The following is an 11,013-nucleotide window of genomic DNA, read 5'->3' as shown; positions in this document are numbered from 1 at the left end:
AAAATGCTCCAAACTTCATGAAACTTCACAGTAACGATGAGCAACATTGGAAGATGTGGCATTTGGCGTTGGAATTTCCAAAATATCTGTAGTTACCATGGAAACAATGCAAAAAGGTCAAAACTTTGAATTTTCACAGAACATTCCAGAACATCAATGTTAAATTTACTCTAGAGACATTAAATGGTATATATGATTATGGAGGGAAAAATTGCAGCGGGGGACAATATATGGATAGTTCAAAATGGCCGCCGTTGTCATGGAAACTGGGGCCAAGTTTTGCATTGACCCTATGGAAAAATGCATAAAATCAGCATTTTCTCAGAGAGTAGTGAACCAAAGTAAATGAAACTGTATTTATATATAACATGACATGTGGCAATGCGATGTCTGCTTTTAGAATTTTGGAATTATCTACTGTAACCATGGTTGCAGCACAAATGTTCAAAATTTCAAAAAAAAATTAAGTGCTGCAAACTGGATGAAACTTTATAGGAATAGTAACTGGCATGTGCAGAGTTGCATTTTGAAGTTAGAATTTCCAAAATGGCCGCAGTAACCATGGAAACAGCAAAATTGTCCAAAATTTCAAAATGCTTCAAACTTAATGAAATTTAGCAAAAATGATAACTTGCAGGTGTAGATGCACTCTTTGACTTTGGAATTTTCAAAATGGCTGCCGCTCGCCAATAAGCACCCCCACGTGCAGAGTTGCAGAAAGCATGGAATGGTTCAAGATGGCTACCGTTTCCATGGAAACAGAACAAATGTGAAAAAATCTAGTTTTTGGTTTTGGTGAACTGTTTGGATATGCTTTAACTCAGAATCATTATATTTTAATAGAATGTAGGTGCCCCCTGTATACAGGTTTTGGATGATTTTGACACTCATTGGAACTACTATGTTGCCATGGAAACTACACCAAAAATTTCAAAAATATCAAAATGCTCAAAACTTAATAAAACTTCACAGTAACGATGAGCAACATTGGAAGATGTGGAATTTGGCGTTGGAATTTCCAAAATATCTGTTGTTACCATGGAAACAATGCAAAAAGGTCAAAACTTTGAATTTTCACAGAACATTCCAGAACATCAATGTTAAATTTATTCTAGAGACATTAAATGGAATATGATGGTATATATGATTATGGAGGGAAAAAATTGCAGAGGGGGTTTGACTTTGGAACATTCAAAATGGCCGCCGTTACCATGGGAACATGAAAAACTTCAAAATGCTTTAAATTTAATGAAACTTATAACAAATTTTGCCTAGCTTATGTAGACTTAACTTTTGAGTTTCGAATTTTCAAAATGGCCGCCGTTGCCATGGAAACAGCAAACATGTTCTAAATGGCTGCCGCTGGCCTGGCAATGGGGAAAGGGTGCCATCCGCTATTGCTTGCAATGGCAAATCTAGTTCTTATTATTTTTCTTCTTGCAACAAATTTTGTCCAGGGGATTTCTTGAAATCCAATGGACCAATGTCGATGGAACTCTACTATAATAAGGACCCCCACGTGCAGAGTTGCAGTAAGCATGGAATGGTTCAAGATGGCTACCGTTTCCATGGAAACAGAACAAATGTGAAAAAATCTAGTTCTTGGTTTTGGTGAACTGTTTGAATATGTTTACACTCAGAATCACCATATTTTAATACAATGTAGGTGCCCACTATATACAGGTGTTGGATGATTTTGGCACTCATTGGACCTACTATGTTGCCATGGAAACTACACCAAAAATTTCAAAAATATCAAAATGCTCCAAACTTCATGAAACTTCACAGTAACGATGAGCAACATTGGAAGATGTGGAATTTGGCGTTGGAATTTCCAAAATATCTGTTGTTACCATGGAAACAATGCAAAAAGGTCGAAACTTTGAATTTTCACAGAACATTCCAGAACATCAATGTTAAATTTACTCTAGAGACATTAAATGGTATATATGATTATGGAGGGAAAAAATTGCAGCGGGGGACAATATATGGATAGTTCAAAATGGCCGCCGTTGTCATGGAAACTGGGGCCAAGTTTTGCATTGACCCTATGGAAAAATGCATAAAATCAGCATTTTCTCAGAGAGTAGTGAACCAAAGTAAATGAAACTGTATTGATATATAACATGACATGTGGCAATGAGATGTCTGTTTTTAGAATTTTGGAATTATCTACTGTAACCATGGTTGCAGCACAAATGTTCAAAATTTCAAAAAAAAATGAAGTGCTGCAAACTGGATGAAACTTTATAGGAATAGTAACTGGCATGTGCAGAGTTGCATTTTGAAGTTAGAATTTCCAAAATGGCCGCCGTAACCATGGAAACAGCAAAATTGTCCAAAATTTCAAAATGCTTCAAACTTAATGAAATTTAGCAAAAATGATAACTTGCAGGTGTAGATGCACTCTTTGACTTTGGAATTTTCAAAATGGCTGCCGCTCGCCTGGCAATGGGGGGACGAGGGTGCCATCCGTTATTGCTAGCAATTACAAATCTAGTTTTTATTATTTTTTTTCCACACATTTTGTCCAGGTGATTTCTCGAAATCCAATGGACCAATGTTGATGGAACTCTACTATAATGAGGACCCCCATATGCAAAGTTGCAGGAAACATGGAATGGTTCAAGATGGCTACCGTTACCATGGAAACAGAACAAATGTGAAAAAATCCAGTTTCTGGTTTTGGTGAACTGTTTGGATATGCTTTATCTCAGAATCATTATATTTTAATACAATGTAGGTGCCCACTATATACAGGTGTTGGATGATTTTGGCACTCATTGGAACTACTATGTTGCCATGGAAACAACACCAAAAATTTCAAAATTCTCAAAATGCTCCAAACTTCAGGAAACTTCACAGTAATGATGAGCAACATTGTAAGATGTGGCATTTGGAGTTGGAATTTCCAAAATATCTGTTGTTACCATGGAAACAATGCAAAAAGGTCAAAACTTTGAATTTTCACAGAACATTCCAGAACATCAATGTTAAATTTATTCTAGAGACATTAAATCGTATATGATGGTATATGATTATGGAGGGAAAAAGTTGCAGCGGGGGTTTGACTTTGGAATATTCAAAATGGCCGCCGTTACCATGAGAACAGCAAAAATATGAAAAACTTCAAAATACTTTAAATTTAATGAAACTTATAACAAATTTTGCCTAGCTTGTGTAGACTTGACTTTTGAGTTTGGAATTTTCAAAATGACCGCCGTTGTCATGGAAACAACAAAAATTTTCTAAATGGCTGCCGCTGGCCTGGCAATGGGGAAAGGGTGCTATCCGCTATAAGCAGAGTTGACTTTTGAAGTTGGAAATTTCAAAATGGCCGCCGTAACCATGGAAACATCAAAAATGTCAAAAATTTCAAAATGCTCCAAACTTCATTAAATTTTACAAAAATGATAATTTGAATGTGTAGATGCACTCTTTGACTTTGGAATCTTCTAGTTTGCTGCCGCTCGCCTGGCAATTGGGGAAGGGTGCCATCCGCTATTGCTTGCAATGGCAAATCTAGTTTTTTTTTGCTGTTATGTTTTGATACCGATTCAACATTCAACCTGTTGATCGTAAACCGGGAGACACAAACACATAATTGCGATCCTTTATGACGACTGAAAAGGATGTTGCCTTTTTTTGCTCAGATCCTGCACAAGAAATCAACTTTAGATGAAATTGTATGCATTTCCAACCATGCTTCATTTGAAAAGAATGGCCTATATTGAATCAAATATTTCGTCAGAAGAGGCAAACCGGTAATAAAAATCATGGAAAAGGACAGCAGCAAGATGATTGATGTTTTGTTTGAATGACAATATATTAGTTTATACGTTTGACGGGCATTTGTTGGAAAGTTAATAGTTAGCAAAGGTACCAGCATTATAATTTAATACGCCAGACGCGCGTTTCGTCTACATAATACTCATCATAGACGCTCAGATCATAGTCAAAACAGTTGTAAAGCCAATCAAGTACAAAGTTGAAGAGCATTGAAGACAGAAAATTCTCAAAAGTCTCCTCTTTAACTATACTAATCTTGTTCTTTTATTCTTATTGTGCAATATTCATATATGAGCTTCTCAAGAAAAATTAAAAGAATATAGCATTATTCTTTTATTTCACATTCCAATGTGAAGATGAATAAATTAAAGTTTGCTAACTATATTGATCCAATATATAGCATATAATGTAAAGTCAGTCAAGGTCGTTAAAAACTTCCATTTGTTGTTGTTGATCCAATCTTACTCATTGAATATATACACGAAACAATGTGAACCTGCTGAGAAACGAACTGAACGGCACGAGATATTACCGATTTTCTCAGAGGGAAAATCGAACTTTCCATTCCAGTTAGCAACATCTCATCAACACATGAATATCGGATATATTCTGTTGACAGGTTTAACATGCATGGTGTAATCATAGTTTGCTTCACTGTTTGTGAATTAAGGATATGTTCCATTTGTTTTAGTCAATATCCAATTTTTGTTTATTTGTCATTGATGACATCACCAAATGAAACCAAGTTGTTGAAATATTGCTACATCAAAGTCGTAGATACTGAAATCTTGTTATAGTGCCTAACAAGATTTTGTGAGGGAATTCGATGTTTGCTATACCACTGTTTATTTCAACGCACTTTATGACAATACTTCTATACCAATCGAAATGAAGATTTTTGTAGTGTTTTGAGAAATGATTTTACTTTGTAGTAACGTATTGTTTTGGGAACATTTTATGTTTTAAAAGGACGAATTTTCTGCATAAAGTCAATAATTATGTGGACTTTTGAAGCTCAAACTTTGTGTAGCCTTAAATACATAAATGAAAGACCCAAAAACTGTACCAATACAGAACGACATGTTTATGAAATTATAACAAAAATTTTGGTTGACAAATTTTTATTCGTTATTGCAAAATAGTAAACTTTGAATACCTTACATTTTCTCCCTACCCAGTTTACCCCTATTACTTACTATGATTTTACATGACCATTGATTAAATCAGAACGTGCATGAATGTGACAGTAACTAAAATGACCTTCAAACTGGACACTGGCTGAGTCCATGTTATGTTTTATCACTGAAAGTATAGGCATGAAAGGTAAGAATTGCCAATTCTCCTATTTTTACCAAATTTTCCAAATACACAGTAGATAGATTATTTTTAATGGCCAATTGCGGAGGACACAGAAAAAGTTTACAAATAAGACGTTTTATTCCAATCAGCATGTCATTTTTCGGAGAGGAATGCCGAAATACACTTTACGCACGGCAACGCCAGGTAAATTATCATTTATCTTACCAAAAAACAACAGTTTTCAGTCTCTTTAGGAACATACTAATTACAATTAATCCCAAACAAAATAAAGGGCTGCGCTTTAGCGCATGATACGCCCGTTGCTCTTTTAACTTGTCTTTTATGCTTTAAATGAATTTATATGATCAACTAGAAATATATATACAAATCAAAAGGGATGTTACATTAATATATTCACCAAAGTTTCATAAAATCCCCCTTTTTTAAGTATAAAAATTCATTACTTAAGAAAACGTAAAATCTGAAATTTATAAAAATTGAAAGGGAGCTTACATCAATAGATATAAACAATTCACCAAAGTTTCATGGACATTGGTGAAAGCCTTTTTGAGTTATTGTCCGAAGTGTTGAAAATCCCCCTTTTTTTTATGAATAAAGCCCCATAAATCCAAAACTTAAAATCTGAAATTTATAAGAATTGAAAGGGAGCTTACATCAATAGATATAAACAATTCACCAAAGTTTCATGGACATTGGTGAAAGCCTTTTTGACTTATTGTCCGAAGTGTTGAAAATCCCCCTTTTTTTATGAATAAAGCCCCATAAATCCAAAACTTAAAATCTGAAATTTATAAAAATTGAAAGGGAGCTTACATCAATAGATATAAACAATTCACCAAAGTTTCATGGACATTGGTGAAAGCCTTTTTGAGTTATTGTCCGAAGTGTTGAAAATTCCCCTTTTTTTATGAATAAAGCCCCATAAATCCAAAACTTAAAATCTGAAATTTATAAAAATTGAAAGGGAGCTTACATCAATAGATATAAACAATTCACCAAAGTTTCATGGACATTGGTGAAAGCCTTTTTGAGTTATTGTCCGAAGTGTTGAAAATCCCCCCTTTTTTATGAATAAAGCCCCATAAATCCAAAACTTAAAATCTGAAATTAAAAAAAAACGAAAGGGAGCTTACGTCAATAGATATAAACAATTCACTTAAGTTTCATGGAAATTGGTGAAAGTGTTTTTGAGTTATTGTCCGAAGTGTTGAAAATCCCCCTTTTTTTTATGAATAAAGCCCCATAAATCCAAAACTTAAAATCTGAAATTTATAAAAATTGAAAGGGAGCTTACATCAATAGATATAAACAATTCACCAAAGTTTCATGGACATTGGTGAAAGCCTTTTTGAGTTATTGTCCGAAGTGTTGAAAATCCCCCTTTTTTTATGAATAAAGCCCCATAAATCCAAAACTTAAAATCTGAAATTTATAAAAATTGAAAGGGAGCTTACATCAATAGATATAAACAATTCACCAAAGTTTCATGGACATTGGTGAAAGCCTTTTTGAGTTATTGTCCGAAGTGTTGAAAATCCCCCCTTTTTTATGAATAAAGCCCCATAAATCCAAAACTAAAAATCTGAAATTAAAAAAAAACGAAAGGGAGCTTACGTCAATAGATATAAACAATTCACTTAAGTTTCATTGAAATTGGTGAAAGTGTTTTTGAGTTATTGTCCGAAGTGTGGACGACGGACGGACGGACGGACGGACAACGGTATACCATAATACGTCCCGTCTAAAAGACGACGGGCGTATAAAAAGTCATTAAATAAAGTCAAAATATGTCCGATCTACCTGCTTTTGGAGCAAACAAGCCAGTCAATGCGATCGTTTTAAGGTCAATGTCGTCTACCTCACAAAATCTTGTTAGTCACTATAGAACCCAATAAGATTGCCATGTCTGGACAAAAACTTTAAAGTACTGTATTTAGTGTTTACTATGATGAGTTTATTCATTATTTTCCTATCCTTTCTCCCCAAAGGCAAGTCTGTCAAGATTAGGGATGTGTCCTCCATTGCTAAAGCTCTAAACCGTCTCATTGGTGGTTCCAGAAACTAGAAGATCTAAAGAGTATGTACACCTTCAACACTAGACACTCTTTACATTTAAAACTAGCATATAATTCGTGTTAAAAAAGCTCTTTTTTGTTGATCTTGTATCACTGGTTATTCAAATTGCCATTTAAGCAATAACTTCTAAAATGAGTTAACTAAAAATTAAAGAAAAATTTTACTTATTAGTAGATCTTGTCTTGCTGATAAATATTTGCTATTTAAAATGTCTATCTTTTATAGTTTTGAAGTAATTGGGCAAAATAAATATTAAGCTCTTCATATTTGTTCTATCTACAAGGGTTTCAAAAATAAAGGCCAATGGCATTTTACCCCCACCCCCCTTTTTCCCCCATGTATTTTTAAGCCATGTCAGCCATATTGGTTCCCAGGGGAGATTACAACACACAAATTGTAAACTATAATTAACTTCTATGATGATGGTGGCCAAGTGTTTGGTTGAATTTGGCCCAGTAGTTTCAGAGAAGATTTTTGTAACAGTTAACAGACGATGACAGATCACAACAATGATCAAGCTGGATGTCAATGCCAAGTGATGGTTGAGGAAAAAAGGATTTAGATTTTGTTAATCAGCATTTGGAATATGGTAAATTGTGAAAATATTGCATGTTTTTATTATTGTGATTTTTTAAAAACAGACAAAAAATGTGAGATTTATTATTTGGATTTCAGGGAAATGTTCATACAGAAATATGTATATGTTTCAGGTAAGGGTAAAGGTTGGTACCTATTAAAAGTTTAAACCTGCTGCATTTGTTTGCACCTGTCCTAAGTCGTGAGGAACCTGATGTTCATTGGTTGTCGTTTGTTGATGTGGTTCACAAGTATTTATTGTTTATTTTTATATAGATCAGACCATTGTTTTTTTTACATTTGTCAGATTTGGAACCCATTATAGCTTGCTCTTCGTTGTGAGCCAAGGCTTCGTTTTGACCTTTAATGTTTTACTTTTACAAACTATGACTTGGGTGGAGAGTTGTCTCATTGGCACTCATACCACATCTTCTTATATCTATACAAGATATCATTCATATTATTGTGATACTCAACAAGACTCATTATTTGCATTTATAAAAGCTTCACAATAATTTATGAATTCACACTATTTCTTTATTGTTGAATGGACTTTGATTCGAAAAAAAAAGTCAATTTAAAGAACACATTGATTTGAGACCTGAATTTGAGTTATAAAACACAAAAGCAATATGAATTTTATGTGATTTTTTAATTGATCATTAGAAGCACCAACAATTTAATAAAGAGTGGATGTTTACGGAACTGTTATTTTTGTAATATGGTCAAATTAGTCTAGCCCTGGTGTTAAGTCATTGTTGGTGGCTTTGGATATCAACCATAACTTTAAGAGATTATAAATATACATTCTTATTAAATGTTTTGTAGCAATTGGCAAATTACACATTTTTGAGATTAGTTTTGTGCACATTTAAATTTTTGTTAGTATTCCAATCTTAAAACCATATATATAGAAGGTGATAATGGCTTTATTTCCTCAAGGTTTATTAGCAACTGGCCCTTTACAGGATTTAACAGAAGTCTTTTAATGCAAGTGTGTCCAGTTTTCAATATGAGCACCCCAGTAACTGAAGAAGACATATTACTAACTCAGCTGCAACTGTTGCTCAAAGCAATGGTACCATTTCTACTGTTGTGAAAATTTCTGTTGGAAATGACATAAATCAAAGCGCTGCAAGCGCTGAAGGCAGTTAACCAAAAACCAAGGCAACCGTAATTATGAAAACTGTGGCAATGTTGCCTCAACATTAAACATTCATATATAGCACATTCATGTTTATCTAATGATTTATTTATTAAGGCAAATAATTTATATGTTATCAAGGTTTCAAAAGCAATGCATATATCAATGTATATTTTTTTATGGTGAGTCTGCAGTGGTACAAGTTCCCAATGATTGCAGTTGTTCTACTTGGTAGTTAACCTTGGTTTTATTTGACTGCTAGAAGTTCAAGTTGACTTAGTATGAAGATGTAATAGTATGAATGGACTGGTTTCCCTGGAAAGAAAACTGAGTTTGTGTTCTATAGTACAAAAGTTATGAGACACGAATCAGACAAATGTTCACTACAACAGGGATCAAAGGTGAGGTCTGACTGACCTGCCCATAGTAAATGTAAATGATTTGTTATTTTGTCCCATACATATGAATATATATAATTTAGGGGTGGGGATCTCAACGGTTTTCAAGTTCTCAAACAGGTAGGGTAGGCCGAGGATTTATAAAACTGTTATATTGTCCCATACATGAATATATATGGTTTAGGGTGGGGATCTGGACCATTTTCAAATTCTAAAACAGGAAGGGTGGGGTGACCCCCAGTGACCCTTCCTATATTTCATTTGATTTTTCATATAGTCACAAACATGAATATATATGGTTAAGGGGTGTGGATCTCGACCGTTTCCAAGTTCTCAAACAGGAGGGGGTGGTGTAACTCCAGGGACTCCCCCTATATTTCATTTTATTTATAATATTGTCCTATACTTGAATATATGCAGGGGAGGATTCAGGCGGGGGGTTGCGGGCTTGCACCCCCCTTAAATTTGCAAAGCATGGGTTGTTCTCAGCTTAATAAAGAATATTCCGATAACTTTACCTCAAAATTTTTTTAGCCTCGCTCTGCTCAGCGAAAATTTAAGTTTGCGCCCCTCCTAACCTAAAATCCTGGATCTGCCCTTCATATGGTTTAGGGGTGGGGAGCTCGAGTTATCAAACAGGAGGGGGTAGAGTGGCCCAAAGAATGCCACCTATATATCATATGATTTACTTACATTTAGGTATATATAATATAGTTGCATTATTTGTGAAAATAAAGAAAGAAACTTTCAGCTACTTTAAAATTGAGAAAAACAAATAACCCTTCGAAATTGCAGTAATATGTTTACACCTTAAAAGCATCTCACATGCATTATCATCATTTATCACTGATAAAGAAAATTTAGACTGTGACCATGAACATGGATATTGTTAGATATACTGTTCCCAGCTGTTACGTTGTATTGGATTTTTAAATTAAAATTTGTCAAAAAGTAATTTTGAGTTTCTGTATAAAATATTTTTCTGCTTTTTCTTTCTTTTACATATATCTTTTGGTTTACAATTCTAGTGTTTATATTCATTTACCATGCATAGATTTATTTTTTCACCTGCTTTGATTTATTTTGTAATTGATCGCCGAACCCGGAATTATCCTTATCCGCTTCCGGAATCGGATCCGATATTGTAAAATTTTGACCTCACGGCCGACATTGTTATGTGTTTACAATGTTGTTTTTGTCAATCAGATACGATTTTACTCGAATTTATACAACATTTGTCGGCGATTTTCTTTATAAAGCTAGCGGTTGAACAAAATGAACATCGCTGTCATGAATAATAATGATAAAAATAAGTTTTTAGCTCGTTTAATTGGAGACTTTGGTGACTTGCATGGAAGGTTTGCAAAGTAATTTAAAGTAATGACTACGTCGGGCGTAGCTAGAAACCAACTATCCTGGTCGAAATTCCGCTTGCAAAAGTGGAAGGTCGCGGATCTCGGACCACCGCTAATTTGCACACCTGCCTGCAAATTCAAAAGCTACGAAAATTTCTTTTTCTAATTTGAAATTGCCGCCAACAGCATGAACAGTTGAACTTATTATATAATAGACTACTGACGTAGTTGTACTACGTATTGATGACAAACAATATCCCTACGACTTTTGCCATTTGGGAAATCTAAACTACTTGTCTTAAGAGATTTTCGGCGATTAAATATTTCATACAATTGTTCTTTGACATCTTAGCTA

The sequence above is a fragment of the Mytilus galloprovincialis genome, chromosome 9 (assembly GCF_965363235.1).
Source record: "Mytilus galloprovincialis chromosome 9, xbMytGall1.hap1.1, whole genome shotgun sequence".
NCBI classification, from domain to species: Eukaryota; Metazoa; Mollusca; class Bivalvia; order Mytilida; family Mytilidae; genus Mytilus; species Mytilus galloprovincialis.
Note: the sequence above shows the minus strand (reverse complement) of the source record.